We start from the raw sequence: 26,008 nt of genomic DNA on the forward strand, positions 1-26,008 counted from the left end.
TAGTATCGACGGTGAATTCATTAGGACGAGTGCAAACAACCGAAAACGACGAGGCAAACAGAATAGTCTGCTACAATGGATACAACATCTCATCGTTTGGTCGATTTGTTGCACCTATTGAATCGGGAGGATGGACTCTTGACACAACTTCACTGATAGTGGTTGACGATAAGCGGGCAAATAATCTTGGAAGAAACATCCTACCGCAAATTGGAATTTAACTACAACAAAAACCAGCTAGTAAGTCAATTATCGCAATATCGGAAGATACAAATTGTTCCGACCCAAAAAAACCAACTGGGTGAAGTCAACATATCCTGGGTTATGTAGAGGAATCGGTAGAGCACGTAACCATATGGTGCACACAACATTTCTAAATGTATTTAAAGCAATGCAACAAAAAGTTAAGAGGATCCCTATACACATTCAGCAAAAAATTAGATCCCTCATAGATCAAGGGCATATTGTCAAGTTGGGAAAAATGCCGGGATCAGCAGTTCATCAGCCCAATAGTCATTACGGTCAAGAAAGACCAATGGATTAAATTGACGATGGATTCCAAGCAGATTAATAAAATGATATATAAGAACAAGTATCAGATGCCCAATATCGACGTGCTACTCGACAATGTGGCTCAATCAGCGCAAGAATGCCTCAAAAAGCCAGGTACCACACTGTTCTCAACTATTGACCTTCGTTAAGCGTACAGCCAACTAAGCTTGACAAAACCACACGGGAACAATGTAATTTTAGCATAATTGGGGGTCAAGCAACAGGCACATATCAGTTCCAAACAGGTGTTAATGGCCTAACTGATATGCCTGCAGAATTTAAGAAAGCCATCGACTTAACACTGAATAATGAAAAAGATACAATTGCATTTTTGGATGACATATTGATTATGTCCTACGGTACAAGAGAAGATCACATGAACAAACTAAAAAACATCCTAGACAAGCTGGACGCTGAAAACATGGCAATATCACTAGACAAGAGTAAATTTGGATGTAAACAAGTAGAATGGTTGGGTTATGTCATTAACGAATATGGTACAATCCCAATGCAGAAAAAAAACGGACGCAATAGTACAGCTAAGTCACCCAAAAACGTTCAAGCAATTAAAGAGCTTCATGGGCTCGATACACCACTTAAACAAACAAGTCTCCAATTTAGCGCAGTTATGAACCCCACTCCGTCCATTGCTATCAAGTGAAAACAAGTTCCATTTTACATGGGATGACACTCATGAAAACGTTTTTAAAATCATGTTAGAAGCAGTTCGCGTATAAAGTGGTCGAGATACACGTGTGGTCTGTGACGCTAACCGGGATGGTATCGAATGTGCATTGGAGCAAGAAACTCCGGAAGGATGGACTACAATCGCCTACGCCTCACGATTTCTAAATTCATGTGAAAGTAAAAACTCGGTCAATGAATTAGAACTGCTCGCGGCAGTTTGGGCAATAGAGCATTTTAAATACTACTTATAAGGTAGAAGATTCACACTGATCACCGACCATCAAGCCCTAATTAGCGCTCTACAAAGCAGACTAACCAGATGGATAGACCAACTATTACCATTTGACTTTGAAAAAAAACATCTCGCGGATAGCAAAATGGGGCTAATTGGCTATATTTCAAGGCACCCAGTAGAAAAACCTCAACCGCCCGCGTACTAATATGAATTTCAAGATAGCGCAAACTTGAACTTAGAAATGAACTCAAATTCTTACGGAGTTCTCAACAAGCAAAAGCTCGACCGGAACGAGAACGGCATTCGTTCAAATTCGCTTGAAACGCATAACACGTTCACATTGAATATTCAACAGCCAAATTTCAGTCGTTATCAACATTGTCAAAAAATTCAAAATCTTGAGATTAATTGTAATCAAAATTACACCGAGAACCAACAATACGAAATCAACAGGCAAATCAACAACAACACATCCGGTATGTCTTTGCCACCGTTCCAACGAAGCCTTCGTAAATGCCACAAAGGGGCTCAAACAACAATTTCGTTTCATCCGAAAATTATTTCCTCCTTTGAGACATACAAGCACTTACAAAAGGACCTGACTTTCAGCGACACATGTCATCAGGTCATCCCTTCAGAGGATAGCTTAACCTTTCAGAGCGTGCCCAGAGACCAAGCATGCCAAACAAACCAGTAGGAAATCCCACAAACATGTTTGGCCACCGCAATGACAGAGGAAGAAGACGTCCCAATGTATAGACGTCAGCTTAGGAAAGTGTTTGATATTTCCTTCATAGCAGCAGCGACAAAGAAGGATAGATCAGTATACCCCTTGCTAAAGATGGTAAGAGGACAAAAGTGGGAAACTATCAAATCGTGTTACGGACCGTACTTCTATAACGTGAGAAACAGGCTATGGGTGCGAGATGGAATCCTTCTATACAATGACCGAGCAGTGATACCTAAACAGTTAAGACAAACTCTCGTCGACTCACTCTACCTAACACATCCAGGCCAAGGCGGAATGCTCGAGGCAGCAAAAAATGTATGGTACCCGTACCTGCACAGAGACATTGTGGCCACGGCCCAGAACTGTAAAGAATGCCACCAAAAAGGTAAAAACCTAAAGGTTATATCGGGGAAAACTCATTTCACGTCACAAAACGCGTTAGTAGAACCCAACGAGGAAATCCAATTGGACTTTGCGGGGCCGCTGCCGGACAAAAATAATAAGGATGTCTACTTATTGGTAGGTGTCGACGGTTTCTCCCGTTTCCCATCGGCCAAAGTAGTCACAAAAAATAAGGCGCACACAATAATCAGATTTAGGCAAACCCATATAGTCAACCACGGGGTCCGACGAAACATACGGTGTGATCAAGCACAAGTGTTTCAGGCGAAAATAATTATGTTATATTGTAAAAATAATAACATCAAACTTATTTTCGCAGCTGTTGACGATCATCAATCCATATGAAAAGTGGAACGACTAATAAAAACGCTAAAATCAAGACTCTCGGTTATGAAAATCGATAGCCGAATTATACCGTATAAACTTGCATCAGATGTGGCCGAACTTATCAAAACCTTGAGAATAACACCAAACGCCACAACGAAAATAACACCATTCGAAGCACATTTTGGTAGAAAACCAAACACGCCATTAATCAATATAGCCACATCCCCCAAATTGTCAAAGCTGTCATGGGAAAACACAAAGATTGCTTTTTTAGACCAACAAGTCCTCACGAAACCAGCGCTAACGGCGGAGGCAATGTTGAATTGCGATGCTAACTATGAAGACGAGTTAGACATTAAATATCGTCAACACCAGGAACCACAGATTATGCCTGACAACATGCCATCATCCTCACGACAACCAACCGCCACAAACCAAACGGTTGACGCCGAGCCAGTAACCCCACCAGCATGGATGGGAAAAAGAAAGGCAACCACACCAGTCAAAGATCCACAAGGATTAAGTGGTTGGGATACCAGTGACGATGAGTTTGACCGTCAGATATTGGAACGATTACCTATAGGTGCGCACTTACCTTTTTCTAATACTGCATACAATTTAGTAAGGGAAAAACGCAAAGTCCTAAACGAAAAAACAAGCAACGACATAGAAAAAACAAGGACCAAAAAACCTACACGTACCTTAATAAAACAAGGAAAACAAAATATGGAAAGGGCGCCAATAATATTTCTTAAAGATCGCTTCAAAGGCCCGCAGCCTACTATCAACACAAAACTGGGACAGAAAATTGATCAAGTGGCAAGAAAAACGGGCACTATAGCCCGGAAATTCAAAAAACTAGGGGTTTTCGGTAAGCAATTCAAAATATTGGAAAATGGTTCGATCGTTAATTAATAATCACACACAGCTTGGGTTCGGGAGGACGGCAAGCAACCATTGGTAATTAGACACGATGAACTCGCATTTGTACCGGATCCACGGGTATACGTAAAAATCCGCCCAGCAGCCCTTAGGCACTTTGTTGCATATAAACACTGACCCAGAGCAAAGCCTCGTGTTTCAGTAAAAAGCACAAAGCAAGACAAGCCGAAACAGGCCACCATTCAAATGTTACCCGAAATTCGAAATAAGAAAATCAGCCCGAAAAAACCGCCACCAAAAAAACCTGGAGCAAATCTTTTTTCAATCCGGGAATAGACGAGCGATAGGACATGGACATGACGGCCTGATCAAAAAGAACACACAAAAAACAAGAGCTACCGCGGAAATAAATCAGGACACCTCTTCCACACCGCAACCAACTGGCAAACAAAGTCCAGCGAATAAATTGCAAAAGAGCAGAATCGCAAATGCGGATATTCAATTTGAATGCGATACGTCTATCTCATTATAGGATTAGGATCTCAATCGCAAAACACCTTTCCCTTGAAACCAGCTCCAAAAAGACTGACTGGACACCAAGCGAACACCAGAGGACTTTGATCAAGAGTGTCGACGCTCCGTGAGGACTCGTACCAGTGCGTTGGCCGGAAAATTTGGCACTGCTATACCGATAAGCAAGATAGAAGCGCAAAACACAGACAACCTTAACGTAATCTGTCAGATCCAAATAGTCCCAACACCAGAGGCAGTATCAAAGGTTACAAGCGACGCCATACCTCAACAAGAAGCTCGAGAAGTAATTTCACTGTCATATTCATTAGAGTGCGTGGAAATCCAGATGGAGCCAGCTACACCAGAGTACGCTAGAGCATCCAGCCAACAAAAGGACAATGTACTCGAAGGTCCCAAACAACCTTGCCACCAAAACGACTCGCCAACACCAGCTGCACAACAACAGAGGGCAATCAGCTCGAGGTACGTCATTGATAGACCACCACAAGCCACTACTCCTGATGCAACTTTCTTGGAGAGTTTTGATTCGGCTATGAAAATTTTAAAAGAAATCTCACCGAGAAACAACAAACTGGCAATCATCATCGAAAAACGCTGTGGACAATCTATCATCATCGATGGACGCTGCGGATATTCTGCCAAAAACACCAACCGAAGACAAAAACGAAAATTAGTTTAATTTTTTTTTCAAAAAAAGGGGAAGTGTAATCCAGTGGATAGTAAGAAAACTAAGTTAATCAGATAGTTGATACAGGTACTAAAACAAGAAACATATTATTATATTGATATAAGCTCTCGGCGCTACATATACATATATAACCAGTTGGTATATCTACATAATCTATAGAGATCTGTGATAATACGTTATTATTAAACCTAACTCATTATGTACAAGTAATTATGAGTTCTGACTCTCACATGCTTTCGAGGTCAGTTCAAAACAGAAACAGATTCTCGCTTAACAGACTGAATTAAAGTTGATCGAATTCTTCTTTTTCGAACGCCATTCAGAATCTCAATCTAGCTTACACTATAGATCTTCCGTGGGTATAACAACTTAGTTGAAATCGGAAATTCCCGTATCGTGAAACAAAAAACAAAAGAAAGAATAAAATTGAAATCATTTTCAGAAAACATAAAAGATCCAAAAAAGAGTAAGTCCAAATGAGATGCAGTCCATCTTTCCTGTTTGTATTGTTTGTTGTTTTCATTTGTATTGCAATCCAAACGAACGATTGCAATCCAAACTGAATAAATAATTGAGAATTTATGAACGCTAATAAAAAATTTCCCATCAATCAGGAAGAGTAATGTAATCAGATAGCTTACTGGACTATCAGTGCAAGGTGGAAAAGGCAAGATCAGAAGGACAGCAAAAATCTTCTTTTAGGTATCCTCATGCACTTTTGGTATCATTTTATCCACACTAACATTCATTTTAAAAAACATTGTGCCCGGGTCGAGATCCCGCTCAAAAACCGCTCAAGATATGAGCGGTTTGAGCGGTTTTTCAGCAAGATTTGTGCGGTTTGAGCGGTTTGGGCGGTTTTTTTTGGAAAACCGCTCAAACCGCTCAAATCTTGCTTGATTTTTGAACGGTTTTTCAAGCAAGATTTGAGCGGTTTTAGGGCGGTTTTTGAGCGGTCTTATAAAGAAAACCGATTAAAACCAACAAAAAGGCCTGGAAAGGTAATGTGACCCCGTGTTGACATCGCTAAACCAAAAATGCTTCTTTTAAATTTCCCCACACCGAAAAAGCTTATCATGGAAAAAATGCTAATCATACAATTTTCATACAATTTCAAAAAACCATTGAAAAAAGATTCAATCTAGTTTCTCCGGCTATTTGAACCAAATACAACAGTCTGGTGATGAAAAATAACTACGTTTATTTTTTTTTTTTGAAAAAAAAAATGGTTATCATACAATTTCCATATATGAAAATTGTATGATAACCATTTTTTCATGAAAGGCAAGATTTTTAGAAATTGTTCAAACATGTTTATAAACAAATTTAAATTATTTAAGAATGCTTTTGCTCAATTTACCGGACATTGCTCATCAAAAACGAAAATTTAATTTGAAGCTAAAAAATAGTTATCATACAGTTTGCATATATGAAAATTGTATGATAACCATTTTTTCATTTAAGGCAAGATGTTGAAAATAAAGTTAAAACTTGGTTTTAATCAAATTTAAAGTAATTAAGAGTGCTTTTGTTCAATTTAAAACACCTTGCTCATCAAAAACGAGATTTTCAAACCAGGTTTTTTGCTCAATTTTAATCATCACAAGTTGTTAATTGTCACAAAAAGACGAGTAAAACTGAGATCTCGAAGATCGGAGCCACACAGTTCTTCTTCTCCGAAAATGACTCGGGGTAGGTTGCGGTTAGGGTTAGGTTAGAATTAGGGTTTCTTAAGAATAATTTCACAATTTCTGGAAAACAGAATGGAAAAAAACTTTAAAAAAACCAAATTTCTAGCCACAACAATTCTCTTTGGACCAACTCTGAATAACTGACGCAATATTCGTCTTTGGGAAAACAAAAAAGGTTTGTCCATCCATTTATCAAGCGATACTCATAATTTATCTCATTTTTTGTTTTTAGAATTTAGGCTAAATAACGGTTTCAAAAGTATTTTTACTTTGAAATGAGATAATTGTCATGATCTTAGAATATCATGATGTCACTGTAATATCAAACATTATCCAGGAAAAATAGTCCAGGAGAAATCACTTTTTAATTGTGGATTGTTTTTAACGGAAATTTTGCTGTTTGATTATTATATAATACTGTAAAAATCACTAAATTGTTCATACTGATCAAGTATACAACAATCACTAACCGATTAGTCCAGCTACCACCAACAACGAAAGCTGTAATAATATATAATTATTGCTTAAAACCTCGCTTTTACAAATATCTCAATTCCTGGCCTCTAAGTCATCATTTGGTAACAAGAGTGTGGGATTGCCATCAAAGCGATACGAATTCATGCGGAAGAAGACAAAAACAGGAGTACGGATATTCTAATTCATTAAATCCTGGCAATTTTGAGGAGTTTTGCATGGAGCTGACGTCTTCTAACAGCCATCATCACCAACGACGAAGATTGGGCCAATTCAGGATAGCCCCAATGAGGGCGACTACTGAAGAAAAAGAAGAAAAAAAACCCACTCAAGGGTTGATAGCAGTTATTCTAACATCCAGAGACAGAGAAGATTGTCGAAAAACGGAAGCAGCCATGTCATTTTCATCGACATTGTCTTAGACTAACTGATCAGTGGTTTGTTCGACCAGTGAAAAATCAAAAACGGTAAAACTTTTTTGAAGAGTAGTTGTGTCATAATCTTAGAAAATCCTGATGTCATTGAAATGTAATATCAAACATTATCCAAGAGAAATAGTTATCACTATGTATATGTGGATTGTTCCTGAAGGAAATTTTGCTGTTTGATTATTATATAATACTGTAAATATCACCAAATTATTCGTACTGATCAAGTATACAACAATCACTAATCGATTAGTCCAGCTACCACCAACAACGATAGCTGTAATAATATATAATTAATGCTTAAAACCTCGCTTTTACATATCTCTCAAGTCCTGACAGCTCAAGTCATCATAAAAATCCCGGAATTCTCATTGTTTGTTCAATATTTTTAAATTTTCTCATTCTTTTCATTATTATGTGGTTTTCTGCAACTCACTCAAAGTCAAAGAAAAACAAAAAAAGAAGTTTTTTATACAGGGATGAACAAAAAGCTAACAAATAGCCAAATTTTTTTTTCCTAGTCACAATGTTTTCTTATAGGACGTAACAAGAAAATGAAATTTTAAGCTCAGAAAATGGTACTATATTCAATTCGTAGCTCAAGAGAAGCTCAACCATACCATTTTTTTTGAAATCCAATAAGTTTCCGTAGAGAACTGATCTTTTTTCTGCTGCCAGTCATTCTGTTATCAAATTTTTTTCTAGGACGCATAACTTTATGAGTCAATTTTAACGTGATATGATTGTAGTTTCAATCAAAAGATCATGGCTAGAGCTCTCTAAAGAACTCCCATTTTTTGCCAATTTAGAGAGAAAAAGATGTTTTCTCCTAATCGCAACTTTTGCGAAAATAGACTTTTATACCAATTCTGAGTTTTTCCTCGTGTCTTTGAAGTTTTCTTTTTTACTGAGGAACTCAAGGTATGTAGAAGCTCAATTGTGTTGTTGCAAAACAGAGTAATTGAGTGATTACGATGAACCTATTGTAGTTTTAATTTCTAAGAAAACATATTGGGGAAGGCGTACCAAAAACCAAAAAATTTATGCAAAGTAGCAAAATAACACATTGAATTTTGCAATTACATCTAAACAAATTTTCAGTTTGAGCAAACGAGGTAGCTCTCGGAGTGACGTCAGAAGCCTGTTTAATATTAAAGCACAATAAATTGTGCTGTAAGCTTTAAAAATTGGTTTACCTCTTTTTTTAAAAGTTAAACCCAAAGCTTTAGTGTTTATGCTTAACTTGTCCATGATGTTCAGCGGAATATGATCTGAATTTTCGCTTTCAAAGGCATTTGTCTCCTGTAAACGTTTATAAAAGATCAAAATGAACCTTTGGACGATTAAAAACTGACGTTTACACATTTTTTTCTTTGTACATGTTTTTCAACTAACCACTTAGGGTAGGCGCTTTTTCTGCTTACTCGACTCAAAAGTGTTTTTTCATAAAAACAGAATTATAAGTAGTTCATATTATAAAAACCGTGCTATTTTGACCTGTTTGATAATAAAAGCTATCAGTCAGTCAGTCGTTGGCTATGCTGTCTTCCAGTACCCGTTTTTGCTTGTTTTGACTGGTCTTTGAAATTGTTTTGTCCTCCATGCTAGTTGACTATCCTTATATGGGACCATGCCTTGAACTATATGTATATTGAAGCTAGGATGATACAACTTCGAGGTTAAGCGTAGATTACACCAGTGTTCATGATGTTAGCATCATGAGTACGGTTAAAATAGGTTTAGTCAGGTTTTTTAGTCAATTTTTGTTGTTACAGGTCTTTTTTTTTAATGAGTACACATCAGTTTTGTAGGAAAAAAACTTTTCGTAGAGATGTTGGATTTCAGTGGAAGGGGTATCATTAGTTCGGTTTTGGGCAGGGCTTTCTCCTGGTACCCGAATTTGTTTGTTTTGGTACGTATTTAGGAAAAATATATGCATATTTATTAGAGAAACGTTAAAACCAGTTGAAGGGCTCGATAAAAGATACCTTTCAAGAAAACTCCTCATAGAGATGACGGATTCAAGTGGGAGGGGTATCATTAGTTCGGTCTTGAGCAGAGCTTTCTCTTAGTACCCGAGTTTGTTTGTTTTGTTAAGTATTTAGGAAAAACATATGCATAATTATTAGAGAAAGGTTAAAACCAGTTGAAGGGCTCGTTAAAAGATGTGATATCTCAATGTATATTGAAGCTAAGATGATAAAACTTTGAGGTTAAGCGTACACTACCACATTTTTGATGATGATTTTTTCAGATTTCTTGTTAAAGTGTTTTCAGTTACTTTTTTTGGTCATTTTTTGTTAGTCCTTTTTATTGTTACTTTTTTTAATGAGAACACATTAGTTTTTTAAGAAGAACTTTTCGTAGAGATGAAGGATTTCAGTGAGAGGAGTATCATTAGTTTGGTATTAGTTAGGGCTTTCTGCTAGTACCCGAGTTTGTTTGTTTTGGTAAGTATTTAGGAAAAATATAGGCATATTTATTAGAGAAACGTTAAAACCAGTTGAAGGGCTCGATAAAAGATGTGATAACTCATTGTATATTGAAGCTAGGATGATAACATTTTCAGTTTAAGCGTAAAGTACAACAGTTTTGATGATGTTTTTATCAGATTTACTGTTAAAAAGTTTTCAGTCATTTTTTTTGGTCATTTTTTGTTAACGTCCTTTTTGTTGTTACAGGACTTTTTTTAATGAGTGCACATCAGTTTTTTTAGGAAGAACTTTTCGTAGATTTGACGGATTTAAGTGGGATGGGTATCATTAGTTCGGTCTTGAGCAGGACTTTCTCTTAGTACCCGAGTTTGTTTGTTTTGTTAAGTATTTAGGAAAAACATATGCATATTTATTAGAGAAACGTTAAAACCAGTTGAAGGGCTCGTTAAAAGATGTGATATCTCATTGTATATTGAAGCTAAGATGATAAAACTTTGAGGTTAAGCGTAAATTACCACATTATTGATGATGGTTCTTTCAGATTTCTTGTTAAAGTGTTTTTAGTTACTTTTTTGGTCATTTTTTGTTAGTCCTTTTTATTGTTACTTTTTTTTTAATGAGAACACATCAGTTTTTAGGAAGAACTTTTCGTAGAGATGACGGATTTCAGTGAGAGGAATATCATTAGTTTGGTATCAGTTAGGGCTTTCTCCTAGTACCCGAGTTTGTTTGTTTTGGTAAGTATTTAGGAAAAATATAGGCATATTTATTAGAGAAACGTTAAAACCAGTTGAAGGGCTCAATAAAAGATGTGATAACTCCTTGTATTTTCAAGTTAGGATGATAAAACTTTAAGGTTAAGCGTAAAAAGAAACAGTGTTGTTGATGTTATGATCAGTTTTACAGTTAAACGTTTTCAGTCACTTTTTTTGGTCATTTTTTGTTGTTACAGGATTTTTTTTTGATGAGTACACATCAGTTTTTTTTAAAAGAACTCCTCATAGAGACGACGGATTCAAGTGGGAGGGGTATAATTAGTTCGGTCTTGAGCAGGACTTTCTCTTAGTACCCGAGTTTGTTTGTTTTGTTAAGTATTTAGGAAAAACATATGCATATTTATTAGAGAAACGTTAAAACCAGTTGAAGGGCTCGTTAAAAGATGTGATATCTCATTGTATATTGAAGCTAAGATGATAAAACTTTGAGGTTAAGCGTAAATTACCACATTATTGATGATGGTTCTTTCAGATTTCTTGTTAAAGTGTTTTTAGTTACTTTTTTGGTCATTTTTTGTTAGTCCTTTTTATTGTTACTTTTTTTTTAATGAGAACACATCAGTTTTTAGGAAGAACTTTTCGTAGAGATGACGGATTTCAGTGAGAGGAATATCATTAGTTTGGTATCAGTTAGGGCTTTCTCCTAGTACCCGAGTTTGTTTGTTTTGGTAAGTATTTAGGAAAAATATAGGCATATTTATTAGAGAAACGTTAAAACCAGTTGAAGGGCTCGATAAAAGATGTGATAACTCCTTGTATTTTCAAGTTAGGATGATAAAACTTTAAGGTTAAGCGTAAAAAGAAACAGTGTTGTTGATGTTATGATCAGTTTTACAGTTAAACGTTTTCAGTCACTTTTTTTGGTCATTTTTTGTTGTTACAGGATTTTTTTTTGATGAGTACACATCAGTTTTTTTTAAAAGAACTCCTCATAGAGACGACGGATTCAAGTGGGAGGGGTATAATTAGTTCGGTCTTGAGCAGGACTTTCTCTTAGTACCCGAGTTTGTTTGTTTTGTTAAGTATTTAGGAAAAACATATGCATATTTATTAGAGAAACGTTAAAACCAGTTGAAGGGCTCGTTAAAAGATGTGATATCTCATTGTATATTGAAGCTAAGATGATAAAACTTTGAGGTTAAGCGTAAATTACCACATTATTGATGATGGTTCTTTCAGATTTCTTGTTAAAGTGTTTTTAGTTACTTTTTTGGTCATTTTTTGTTAGTCCTTTTTATTGTTACTTTTTTTTTAATGAGAACACATCAGTTTTTAGGAAGAACTTTTCGTAGAGATGACGGATTTCAGTGAGAGGAATATCATTAGTTTGGTATCAGTTAGGGCTTTCTCCTAGTACCCGAGTTTGTTTGTTTTGGTAAGTATTTAGGAAAAATATAGGCATATTTATTAGAGAAACGTTAAAACCAGTTGAAGGGCTCGATAAAAGATGTGATAACTCATTGTATATTGAAGCTAAGATGATAAAACTTTGAGGTTAAGCGTACACTATCACATTTTTGATGATGATTTTTTCAGATTTCTTGTTAAAGTGTTTTCAGTTACTTTTTTTGGTCATTTTTTGTTAGTCCTTTTTATTGTTACTTTTTTTAATGAGAACACATTAGTTTTTTAAGAAGAACTTTTCGTAGAGATGAAGGATTTCAGTGAGAGGAGTATCATTAGTTTGGTATTAGTTAGGGCTTTCTGCTAGTACCCGAGTTTGTTTGTTTTGGTAAGTATTTAGGAAAAATATAGGCATATTTATTAGAGAAACGTTAAAACCAGTTGAAGGGCTCGATAAAAGATGTGATAACTCATTGTATATTGAAGCTAGGATGATAACATTTTCAGTTTAAGCGTAAAGTACAACAGTTTTGATGATGTTTTTATCAGATTTACTGTTAAAAAGTTTTCAGTCATTTTTTTTGGTCATTTTTTGTTAACGTCCTTTTTGTTGTTACAGGACTTTTTTTAATGAGTGCACATCAGTTTTTTTAGGAAGAACTTTTCGTAGATTTGACGGATTTAAGTGGGATGGGTATCATTAGTTCGGTCTTGAGCAGGGCTTTCTCCTGGTACCCGAGTTTGTTTGTTTTGGTAAGTATTTAGGAAAAATATAGGCATATTTATTAGAGAAACGTTAAAACCAGTTGAAGGGCTCAATAAAAGATGTGATAACTCCTTGTATTTTCAAGTTAGGATGATAAAACTTTAAGGTTAAGCGTAAAAAGAAACAGTGTTGTTGATGTTATGATCAGTTTTACAGTTAAACGTTTTCAGTCACTTTTTTTGGTCATTTTTTGTTGTTACAGGATTTTTTTTTGATGAGTACACATCAGTTTTTTTTAAAAGAACTCCTCATAGAGACGACGGATTCAAGTGGGAGGGGTATAATTAGTTCGGTCTTGAGCAGGACTTTCTCTTAGTACCCGAGTTTGTTTGTTTTGTTAAGTATTTAGGAAAAACATATGCATATTTATTAGAGAAACGTTAAAACCAGTTGAAGGGCTCGTTAAAAGATGTGATATCTCATTGTATATTGAAGCTAAGATGATAAAACTTTGAGGTTAAGCGTAAATTACCACATTATTGATGATGGTTCTTTCAGATTTCTTGTTAAAGTGTTTTTAGTTACTTTTTTGGTCATTTTTTGTTAGTCCTTTTTATTGTTACTTTTTTTTTAATGAGAACACATCAGTTTTTAGGAAGAACTTTTCGTAGAGATGACGGATTTCAGTGAGAGGAATATCATTAGTTTGGTATCAGTTAGGGCTTTCTCCTAGTACCCGAGTTTGTTTGTTTTGGTAAGTATTTAGGAAAAATATAGGCATATTTATTAGAGAAACGTTAAAACCAGTTGAAGGGCTCGATAAAAGATGTGATAACTCATTGTATATTGAAGCTAGGATGATAACATTTTGAGTTTAAGCGTAAAGTACAACAGTTTTGATGATGTTATTATCAGATTTACTGTTAAAAAGTTTTCAGTCATTTTTTTCGGTCATTTTTTGTTAACGTCCTTTTTTGTTGTTACAGGACTTTTTTTAATGAGTGCACATCAGTTTTTTTAGAAAGATTTTTTCGTAGATATGACGGATTTAAGTGGGATGGGTAACATTAGTTTGGTCTTGAGTAGGGCTTTCTCCTGGTACCCGAGTTTGTTTGTTTTGGTAAGTATTTAGGAAAAATATAGGCATATTTATTAGAGAAACGTTAAAACCAGTTGAAGGGCTCGATAAAAGATGTGATAACTCATTGTATATTGAAGCTAGGATGATAACATTTTGAGTTTAAGCGTAAAGTACAACAGTTTTGATGATGTTATTATCAGATTTACTGTTAAAAAGTTTTCAGTCATTTTTTTCGGTCATTTTTTGTTAACGTCCTTTTTTGTTGTTACAGGACTTTTTTTAATGAGTGCACATCAGTTTTTTAGGAAGAACTTTTCGTAGATATGACGGATCTAAGTGGGATGGGTATCATTAGTTTGACCTTGAGCAGGGCTTTCTCCTGGTATCCGAGTTTGTTTGTTTTGGTAAGTATTTAGGAAAAATATAGGCATATTTATTAGAGAAACGTTAAAACCAGTTGAAGGGCTCGATAAAAGATGTGATAACTCCTTGTATTTTGAAGTTAGGATGGTAAAACTTTGGGCTTAAGCGTAGAACGCAACAGTCTTTATGATGTTATAATCACGAGTAGGGTTAAAATAGGTTTAGTCAGGTTTTTTTTTCAATTTTTGTTGTTACAGGTCTTTTTTTTAATGGGGTACACATCAGTCTTTTCAGAACAACTCGTCGAAAAATGGATGGAATCAAGTAGAGATTGTATCATCCGTTTGTTCTTGAGAAGAACTTTCTCGCAATACCCCATTTTGCTTGATATGATGAGTATACAGGAAAATTTATTACAGATTTGTTAGAGAAACTTTAATAATAGTTGAAGAGCTCGATAACAGATCTGATAACTCAATGTGCATTGGAGATAGGAAGATAAAACTTTGATATTAAGCGTAAAATATAACAGTATTGATGTTGTTGTTATGCGCTATGCTGCTAAAATAGTTTTAGTCGGTTGTTTTTGTCAATTTTAGATGTTACGGGTCTGGTTTTTTTAATAACTCTACATATATTTTCATAAGTATCTCGTAGTACAATTGATGAATTCAATTGGCAGTATCACCATTCGGATGATCCTTGTTTTGAATGTTGTTGCTGCTGTGTTGTTGTCGTCGTTGCTGTAGTTGTTGTCGTTGGTGCTGTAGTTGTTGTTGCTGTTGTTGTTTCATTGTTGCTTTTGTTGTTGTTCTGAAATATGTTTTTCATTTTTCTTTTGCTTCTTCAGTTTTGACATCTTTGAAATACGCAGCGCTGCTTTTTTGGTTTGTTATTGCGTTTTGGGTTTGCTGACTATTCATGCGACTTCTGGGTTTTGGATTTTGGTATTTATGTTTCTGAAATATGTCTTTTTTGTGTTCATCCTTGATGCGATTTTTTGTGGTACAAATTTTTTCATTTTCCAGGACAGTGTGTGGCTAGTTAAGAAGTCTTGATTAGTTCATTGGAGTTCCAATCATCAATTCTGTTGGAATAGCGATCGTTGCAGAAGCGGATTTGAGCTGTGGTGATTTTTCGTCCGAAGAAAGTTGTCGTCACAAATTGGTAGTTTCCACTAGCTTCTGGTCTTGGCTACTGAATGTTTCTTCAGTTTTGACATCTTTGAAATACTGAGCGACATTTTTTTGGGTAGTTAATGCTTTGTGGGTTTGCTGACTATTCATGCGACTTCTGGGTTATGGATTTTGGTATTTATGTTTCTGAAATATGTCTTTTTTGTGTTCATCCTTGATGCGATTTTTTGTGGTACAAATTTTTTTCATTTTCCAGGACAGTGTGTGGCTAGTTAAGAAGTCTTGATTAGTTCATTGGAGTTCCAATCATCAATTCTACTGGAATAGCGATCGTTGCAGAAGCGGATTTGAGCTTTGGTGATTTTTGGTCCGAAAAAAGTTGTCGTCAAATTACTGGCAGTTTTTCTTTCTTTTTGGTCTTGACTACCAGACATTCCTTGTTTTCATAAATTTGAAAGACAGAGCTGCCTTTTTGGGGTTGATAATGCTTTGTTTACTTGTTGATGTTACCTGGGAGTGCTTAATAATTGTTTTCAGTTTTTTTTCTGTGGAATCATGTCTTTTTATATGTCTATCAGTGATGCGGTTTTTCTCGTTAAAAGTTTTTCCATTTTTATCACAGCGTCTGGCTGATATTATCATTTCGATGTGCTCATTTTTATTCATTTATTCAGTTCTACTGGGGAAGTGGTCATTGCACTAGCGAATTTGAGCTGAAGTGTTTTTGTCCGAAAAAAGTTATCACAAATTGGTAGTTACCACTAGCTTCTGGTCTTGGCTACTGAATGTTTCTTCAGTTTTGACATCTTTGAAATACACAGCGACGCTTTTCTGGGTTGTTAATGAGTTGTACAAATGCTGAAAATTCATGGGAGTACTATGTTTTTGTTTTTGCTCTTTATGTTTCTAAAATATGTCACTTTTTGTGTTCATCCTTGATGTGATTTTTTGTGGTACAAATTTTTTCTTTTTCCAGGACAGTGTGTGGCTAGTTAAGAAGTCTTGATGCTTTCATTGTTGTTCCAATCATCAATCCTATTAGGTTAGCGGTCGTTGCAGCAGCGGATTTGCGCTGTGGTGATTTTTTGTCCGAAGAAACTTGTCGTCAGAAATTGGTAGTTTCCACTAGCTTCTGGTCTTGGCTACTGAATGTTTGTTCAATTTTGACATCATTGAAATACACAGCGACAGTTTTTTGGGTTGTTAATGAGTTGTGGGTATGCTGACGGTTCATGGGAGTACTAGTTTTTGTTTTTGCTCTTTATGTTTTTAAAATATGTCACTTTTTGTGTTCATCATTGATGTGATTTTTTGTGGTACAAATTTTTTAATTTTCCAGGACAGTGTGTGGCTAGTTAAGACGTTTTGATGAGTTCATTGTTGTTCCAATCATCAATTCTACTTAGTTAGCGATCGTTGCATAAGCGGATTTGCGCTGTGGTGATTTTTTGTCCGAAGAAACTTGTCGTCAGAAATTGGTAGTTTCCACTAGCTTCTGGTCTTGGCTACTGAATGTTTGTTCAGGTTTGACATCATTGAAATACACAGCGACAGTTTTTTGGGTTGTTAATGAGTTGTGGGTATGTTGACGGTTCATGGGAGTACTAAGTTTTTGTTTTTGCCCTTTATGTTTCTAAAATATGTCACTTTTTGTGTTCATCCTTGATTTGATTTTTTGTGGTACAAATTTTTTCATTTTCCAGGACAGTGTGTGGCTAGTTAAGACGTTTTGATGAGTTCATTGTTGTTCCAATCATCAATTCTACTTAGTTAGCGATCGTTGCATAAGCGGATTTGCGCTGTGGTGATTTTTTTCCCGAAGAAACTTGTCGTCAGAAATTGGTAGTTTCCACTAGCTTCTGGTCTTGGCTACTGAATGTTTCTTCAGTTTTGACATCATTGAAATACACAGCGACAGTTTTTTGGGTTGTTAATGCGTTGTGGGTTTGCCAACAGTTCATGGGAGTACTATTTTTTTTTTTGATTTTGGTCTTTATGTTTCTGGAGTATGTCTTTTTTTGTGTTTGTTCTTGATGCGATCTTTTGTGGTACAAATTTTTTCATTTTCCAGGACAATGTGTGGCTAGTTAAGAAGTCTTGATGAGCTCATTGTTGTTTCAATCATCATTTTCACTGGGTTAGCGATCGTTGCAGAATCGGATTTGCGCTGTGGTGATTTTTGTCCGAAGAAACTTGTCGTCAGAAATTGGTAGTTTCCACTAGCTTCTGGTCTTGGCTACTGAATGATTCTTCAGTTTTGACATCATTGAAATGCACAGCGACAGTTTTTTCGGTTGTTAATTTGTTGTGGGTTTGCTGAAAGTTCATGGAGTACTAAGTTTTTGATCTTGGTCTTTATATTTCTGGAATATGTCTTTTTTTGTGTTTGTTCTTGATGCGATCTTTTATGGTACAATTTTTTCATTTTCCAGGACAATGTGTGGCTAGTTAAGAAGTCTTGATGAGCTCATTGTTGTTTCAATCATCATTTTCACTGGGTTAGCGATCGTTGCAGAAGCGGATTTGCGCTGTGGTGATTTTTTGTCCGAAGAAAGTTGTCGTCACAAATTGGTAGTTTCCACTAGATTCTGGTCTTGGCTACTGAATGTTTCTTCAGTTTTGACATCTTTGAAATACTCTGCGACATTTTTTTGGGTAGTTAATGCGTTGTGGGTTTGCTGACAGTTCATGGGAGTACCAAGTTTTCGATTTTGGTCTTTATGTTCCTGAAATATGTCTTCTGTGTTTGATCTTGATGCGATCTTTTGTGGTACAAATTTTTTTCATTTTCCAGGACAGTGTGTGGCTAGTTAAGAAGTCTTGATGAGTTCATTGTTGTTCCAATCATCAATTTTACTTGGTTAGCGATCGTTGCAGAAGCGGATTTGCGCTGTGGTGATTTTTTGTCCGAAGAAAGTTGTCGTCACAAATTGGTAGTTTCCACTAGATTCTGGTCTTGGCTACTGAATGTTTCTTCAGTTTTGACATCTTTGAAATACTCTGCGACATTTTTTTGGGTAGTTAATGCGTTGTGGGTTTGCTGACAGTTCATGGGAGTACTAAGTTTTCGATTTTGGTCTTTATGTTCCTGAAATATGTCTTCTGTGTTTGATCTTGATGCGATCTTTTGTGGTACAAATTTTTTTCATTTTCCAGGACAGTGTGTGGCTAGTTAAGAAGTCTTGATGAGTTCATTGTTGTTCCAATCATCAATTTTACTTGGTTAGCGATCGTTGCAGAAGCGGATTTGCGCTGTGGTGATTTTTTGTCCGAAGAAAGTTGTCGTCACAAATTGGTAGTTTCCACTAGCTTCTGGTCTTTGCTACTGAATGTTTCTTCAGTTTTGACAACTTTGAAATACACAGCGACATTTTTTTGGGTTGTTAATGCGTTGTGGGTTTGTTGACAGTTCATGGGAGTACTAAGTTTTCGATTTTGTTCTTTATGTTCCTGAAATATGTCTTTTTTGTGTTTGTTCTTGATGCGATCTTTTGTGGTACAAAATTTTTCATTTTCCAGGACATTGTGTGGCTAGTTAAGAAGTCTTGATGAGTTCATTGTTGTTCCAATCATCAATTTTACTTGGTTAGCGATCGTTGCAGAAGCGGATTTGCGCTGTGGTGATTTTTTGTCCGAAGAAAGTTGTCGTCACAAATTGGTAGTTTCCACTAGCTTCTGGTCTTTGCTACTGAATGTTTCTTCAGTTTTGACAACTTTGAAATACACAGCGACATTTTTTTTGGGTTGTTAATGCGTTGTGGGTTTGTTGACAGTTCATGGGAGTACTAAGTTTTCGATTTTGTTCTTTATGTTCCTGAAATATGTCTTCTGTGTTTGTTCTTGATGCGATCTTTTGTTGTACAAATTTTTTCATTTTCCAGGACAGTGTGTGGCTAGTTAAGAAGTCTTGATGAGTTCATTGTTGTTCCAATCATCAATTCTACTGGGTTAGCGATCGTTGCAGAAGCGGATTTGCGCTGTGGTGATTTTTTTCCGAAGAAAGTTGTCGTCACAAATTGGTAGTTTCCACTAGCTTCTGGTCTTGGCTACTGAATGTTTCTTCAGTTTTGACAATTTTGAAATACACAGCGACATTTTTTTGGGTTGTTAAGGCGTTGTGGGTTTGTTGACAGTTCATGGGCTGTACTAAAATTTCGATTTTGGTCTTTATGTTCCTGAAATATGTCTTCTGTGTTTGTTTTTGATGCGATCTTTTGTGGTACAAATTTTTTCATTTTCCAGGACAGTGTGTGGCTAGTTAAGAAGTCTTGATGAGTTCATTGTTGTTCCAATCATCAATTCTACTGGGTTAGCGATCGTTGCAGAAGCGGATTTGCGCTGTGGTGATTTTTCGTCCGAAGAAAGTTGTCGTCACAAATTGGTAGTTTCCACTAGCTTCTGGTCTTGGCTACTGAATGTTTCTTCAGTTTTGACATCTTTGAAATACTCAGCGACATTTTTTTGGGTAGTTAATGCTTTGTGGGTTTGCTGACAGTTCATGAGAGTACTAAGTTTTTGATTTTGTTCGTTATGTTCCTGAAATATGTCTTCTGTGTTTGATCTTGATGCGATCTTTTGTGGTACAAATTTTTTTCATTTTCCAGGACAGTGTGTGGCTAGTTAAGAAGTCTTGATGATTTCATTGTTGTTCCAATCATCAATTCTACTGGGTTAGCGATCGTTGCAGAAGCGGATTTTAGCTGTGGTTATTTTTCGTCCGAAGAAAGTTGTCGTCACAAATTGGTAGTTTCCACTAGCTTCTGGTCTTGGCTACTGAATGTTTCTTCAGTTTTGACATCTTTGAAATACTCAGCGACATTTTTTTGGGTAGTTAATGCTTTTTGGGTTTGCTGACAGTTCATGAGAGTACTAAGTTTTTGATTTTGGTCGTTATGTTCCTGAAATATGTCTTCTGTGTTTGTTTTTGATGCGATCTTTTGTGGTACAAATTTTTTCATTTTCCAGGACAGTGTGTGGCTAGTTAAAAAGTCTTGATGAGTTCATTGTTGTTCCAATCATCAATTCTACTGGGTTAGCGATCGTTGCAGAAGCGGATTTGAGCTGTGGTGATTTTTCGTCCGAAGAAAGTTGTCGTCACAAATTGGTAGTTTCCACTAGCTTCTGGTCTTGGCTACTGAATGTTTCTTCAGTTTTGACATCTTTGAAATACTCAGCGACATTTTTTTGGGTAATTAATGCTTTGTGGGTTTGCTGACAGTTCATGAGAGTACTAAGTTTTTGATTTTGGTCGTTATGTTCCTGAAATATGTCTTCTGTGTTTGATCTTGATGCGATCTTTTGTGGTACAAATTTTTTTCATTTTCCAGGACAGTGTGTGGCTAGTTAAGAAGTCTAGAAGTCTTGATGATTTCATTGTTGTTCCAATCATCAATTCTACTTGGTTAGCGATCGTTGCAGAAGCGGATTTGAGCTGTGGTGATTTTTCGTCCGAAGAAAGTTGTCGTCACAAATTGGTAGTTTCCACTAGCTTCCTGTCTTGGCTACTGAATGTTTCTTCAGTTTTGACATCTTTGAAATACTCAGCGACATTTTTTTGGGTTGTTAATGCGTTGTGGGTTTGTTGACAGTTCATGGGAGTACTAAGTTTTCGATTTTGTTCTTTATGTTCCTGAAATATGTCTTCTGTGTTTGTTCTTGATGCGATCTTTTGTTGTACAAATTTTTTTCATTTTCTAGGACAGTGTGTGGCTAGTTAAGAAGTCTTGATGATTTCATTGTTGTTCCAATCATCAATTCTACTTGGTTAGCGATCGTTGCAGAAGCGGATTTGAGCTGTGGTGATTTTTCGTCCGAAGAAAGTTGTCGTCACAAATTGGTAGTTTCCACTAGCTTCCTGTCTTGGCTACTGAATTTTTCTTCAGTTTTGACATCTTTGAAATACTCAGCGACATTTTTTGGGTTGTTAATGCGTTGTGGGTTTGTTGACAGTTCATGGGAGTACTAAGTTTTCGATTTTGTTCTTTATGTTCCTGAATATGTCTTCTGTGTTTGTTCTTGATGCGATCTTTTGTTGTACAAATTTTTTCATTTTCCAGGACAGTGTGTGGCTAGTTAAAAAGTCTTGATGAGTTCTTTCTTGTTCCAATCATCAATTCTACTGGGTTAGCGATCGTTGCAGAAGCGGGTTTGAGCTGTGGTGATTTTTCGTCCGAAGAAAGTTGTCGTCACAAATTTGTAGTTTCCACTAGCTTCTGGTCTTGGCTACTGAATGTTTCTTTAGTTTTGACATCTTTGAAATACTCAGCGACATTTTTTTGGGTAATTAATGCTTTGTGGGTTTGCTGACAGTTCATGAGAGTACTAAGTTTTTGATTTTGGTCGTTATGTTCCTGAAATATGTCTTCTGTGTTTGATCTTGATGCGATCTTTTGTGGTACAAATTTTTTTCATTTTCCAGGACAGTGTGTGGCTAGTTAAGAAGTCTTGATGATTTCATTGTTGTTCCAATCATCAATTCTACTTGGTTAGCGATCGTTGCAGAAGCGGATTTGAGCTGTGGTGATTTTTCGTCCGAAGAAAGTTGTCGTCACAAATTGGTAGTTTCCACTAGCTTCCTGTCTTGGCTACTGAATGTTTCTTCAGTTTTGACATCTTTGAAATACTCAGCGACATTTTTTTGGGTTGTTAATGCTTTTTGGGTTTGCTGACAGTTCATGAGAGTACTAAGTTTTTGATTTTGGTCGTTATGTTCCTGAAATATGTCTTCTGTGTTTGTTTTTGATGCGATCTTTTGTGGTACAAATTTTTTCATTTTCCAGGACAGTGTGTGGCTAGTTAAAAAGTCTTGATGAGTTCATTGTTGTTCCAATCATCAATTCTACTGGGTTAGCGATCGTTGCAGAAGCGGATTTGAGCTGTGGTGATTTTTCGTCCGAAGAAAGTTGTCGTCACAAATTGGTAGTTTCCACTAGCTTCTGGTCTTGGCTACTGAATGTTTCTTCAGTTTTGACATCTTTGAAATACTCAGCGACATTTTTTTGGGTAATTAATGCTTTGTGGGTTTGCTGACAGTTCATGAGAGTACTAAGTTTTTGATTTTGGTCGTTATGTTCCTGAAATATGTCTTCTGTGTTTGATCTTGATGCGATCTTTTGTGGTACAAATTTTTTTCATTTTCCAGGACAGTGTGTGGCTAGTTAAGAAGTCTAGAAGTCTTGATGATTTCATTGTTGTTCCAATCATCAATTCTACTTGGTTAGCGATCGTTGCAGAAGCGGATTTGAGCTGTGGTGATTTTTCGTCCGAAGAAAGTTGTCGTCACAAATTGGTAGTTTCCACTAGCTTCCTGTCTTGGCTACTGAATGTTTCTTCAGTTTTGACATCTTTGAAATACTCAGCGACATTTTTTTGGGTTGTTAATGCGTTGTGGGTTTGTTGACAGTTCATGGGAGTACTAAGTTTTCGATTTTGTTCTTTATGTTCCTGAAATATGTCTTCTGTGTTTGTTCTTGATGCGATCTTTTGTTGTACAAATTTTTTTCATTTTCTAGGACAGTGTGTGGCTAGTTAAGAAGTCTTGATGATTTCATTGTTGTTCCAATCATCAATTCTACTTGGTTAGCGATCGTTGCAGAAGCGGATTTGAGCTGTGGTGATTTTTCGTCCGAAGAAAGTTGTCGTCACAAATTGGTAGTTTCCACTAGCTTCCTGTCTTGGCTACTGAATTTTTCTTCAGTTTTGACATCTTTGAAATACTCAGCGACATTTTTTGGGTTGTTAATGCGTTGTGGGTTTGTTGACAGTTCATGGGAGTACTAAGTTTTCGATTTTGTTCTTTATGTTCCTGAAATATGTCTTCTGTGTTTGTTCTTGATGCGATCTTTTGTTGTACAAATTTTTTCATTTTCCAGGACAGTGTGTGGCTAGTTAAAAAGTCTTGATGAGTTCTTTCTTGTTCCAATCATCAATTCTACTGGGTTAGCGATCGTTGCAGAAGCGGGTTTGAGCTGTGGTGATTTTTCGTCCGAAGAAAGTTGTCGTCACAAATTTGTAGTTTCCACTAGCTTCTGGTCTTGGCTACTGAATGTTTCTTTAGTTTTGACATCTTTGAAATACTCAGCGACATTTTTTTGGGTAATTAATGCTTTGTGGGTTTGCTGACAGTTCATGAGAGTACTAAGTTTTTGATTTTGGTCGTTATGTTCCTGAAATATGTCTTCTGTGTTTGATCTTGATGCGATCTTTTGTGGTACAAATTTTTTTCATTTTCCAGGACAGTGTGTGGCTAGTTAAGAAGTCTTGATGATTTCATTGTTGTTCCAATCATCAATTCTACTTGGTTAGCGATCGTTGCAGAAGCGGATTTGAGCTGTGGTGATTTTTCGTCCGAAGAAAGTTGTCGTCACAAATTGGTAGTTTCCACTAGCTTCCTGTCTTGGCTACTGAATGTTTCTTCAGTTTTGACATCTTTGAAATACTCAGCGACATTTTTTTGGGTTGTTAATGCGTTGTGGGTTTGTTGACAGTTCATGGGAGTACTAAGTTTTCGATTTTGTTCTTTATGTTCCTGAAATATGTCTTCTGTGTTTGTTCTTGATGCGATCTTTTGTTGTACAAATTTTTTTCATTTTCCAGGACAGTGTGTGGCTAGTTAAGAAGTCTTGATGAGTTCATTGTTGTTCCAATCATCAATTTTACTTGGTTAGCGATCGTTGCAGAAGCGGATTTGAGCTGTGGTGATTTTTTGTCCGAAGAAAGTTGTCGTCACAAATTGGTAGTTTCCACTAGCTTCTGGTCTTGGCTACTGAATGTTTCTTCAGTTTTGACAATTTTGAAAAACCCAGCGACATTTTTTTGGGTTGTTAAGGCGTTGTGGATTTGTTGACAGTTCATGGGAGTACTAAAATTTCGATTTTGGTCTTTATGTTCCTGAAATATGTCTTCTGTGTTTGTTTTTGATGCGATCTTTTGTGGTACAAATTTTTTCATTTTCCAGGACAGTGTGTGGCTAGTTAAAAAGTCTTGATGAGTTCATTGTTGTTCCAATCATCAATTCTACTGGGTTAGCGATCGTTGCAGAAGCGGATTTGAGCTGTGGTGATTTTTCGTCCGAAGAAAGTTGTCGTCACAAATTGGTAGTTTCCACTAGCTTCTGGTCTTGGCTACTGAATGTTTCTTCAGTTTTGACATCTTTGAAATACTCAGCGACATTTTTTGGGTAGTTAATGCTTTGTGGGTTTGTTGACAGTTCATGGGAGTACTAAGTTTTCGATTTTGTTCTTTATGTTCCTGAAATATGTCTTCTGTGTTTGTTCTTGATGCGATCTTTTGTTGTACAAATTTTTTCATTTTCCAGGACAGTGTGTGGCTAGTTAAGAAGTCTTGATGAGTTCATTGTTGTTCCAATCATCAATTTTACTTGGTTAGCGATCGTTGCAGAAGCGGATTTGAGCTGTGGTGATTTTTTGTCCGAAGAAAGTTGTCGTCACAAATTGGTAGTTTCCACTAGCTTCTGGTCTTGGCTACTGAATGTTTCTTCAGTTTTGACAATTTTGAAATACACAGCGACATTTTTTTGGGTTGTTAAGGCGTTGTGGGTTTGTTGACAGTTCATGGGAGTACTAAAATTTCGATTTTGGTCTTTATGTTCCTGAAATATGTCTTCTGTGTTTGTTTTTGATGCGATCTTTTGTGGTACAAATTTTTTCATTTTCCAGGACAGTGTGTGGCTAGTTAAAAAGTCTTGATGAGTTCATTGTTGTTCCAATCATCACTTCTACTGGGTTAGCGATCGTTGCAGAAGCGGATTTGAGCTGTGGTGATTTTTCGTCCGAAGAAAGTTGTCGTCACAAATTGGTAGTTTCCACTAGCTTCTGGTCTTGGCTACTGAATGTTTCTTCAGTTTTGACATCTTTGAAATACTGAGCGACATTTTTTTGGGTAGTTAATGCTTTGTGGGTTTGCTGACAGTTCATGGGAGTACTAAGTTTTTGATTTTGGTCGTTATGTTCCTGAAATATGTCTTCTGTGTTTGATCTTGATGCGATCTTTTGTGGTACAAATTTTTTTCATTTTCCAGGACAGTGTGTGGCTAGTTAAGAAGTCTTGATGATTTCATTGTTGTTCCAATCATCAATTCTACTTGGTTAGCGATCGTTGCAGAAGAGGATTTGCGCTGTGGTGATTTTTTGTCCGAAGAAAGTTGTCGTCACAAATTGGTAGTTTCCACTAGCTTCTGGTCTTGGCTACTGAATGTTTCTTCAGTTTTGACATCTTTGAAATACTCAGCGACATTTTTTTGGGTAGTTAATGCGTTGTGGGTTTGCTGACAGTTCATGGGAGTACTAAGTTTTTGATTTTGGGCTTTATGTTCCTGAAATATGTCTTCTGTGTTTGATCTTGTTGCGATCTTTTGTGGAACAAATTTTTTTCATTTTCCAGGACATTGTGTGGCTATTTAAGAAGTCTTGATGAGTTCATTGTTGTCCCAATTATCAATTTTACTTGGTTAGCGATCGTTGCAGAAGCGGATTTGCGCTGTGGTGATTTTTTGTCCGAAGAAAGTTGTCGTCACAAA

General features: G+C 36.3%; 1 protein-coding gene across 1 annotated transcript in view; it reads left to right on the forward strand.

Annotated features, from left to right (window-relative positions):
- Window positions 1–26,008, forward strand: part of LOC134843709 (mitochondrial uncoupling protein 4-like) — a 156,791-nt gene that overhangs the window by 87,704 nt on the left and 43,079 nt on the right. The gene's annotated exons all lie outside the window — the stretch shown is intronic.

This window comes from Symsagittifera roscoffensis, chromosome 4 (genome assembly GCF_963678635.1).
Source record: "Symsagittifera roscoffensis chromosome 4, txSymRosc1.1, whole genome shotgun sequence".
Lineage (NCBI taxonomy): Eukaryota > Metazoa > Xenacoelomorpha > Acoela > Convolutidae > Symsagittifera > Symsagittifera roscoffensis.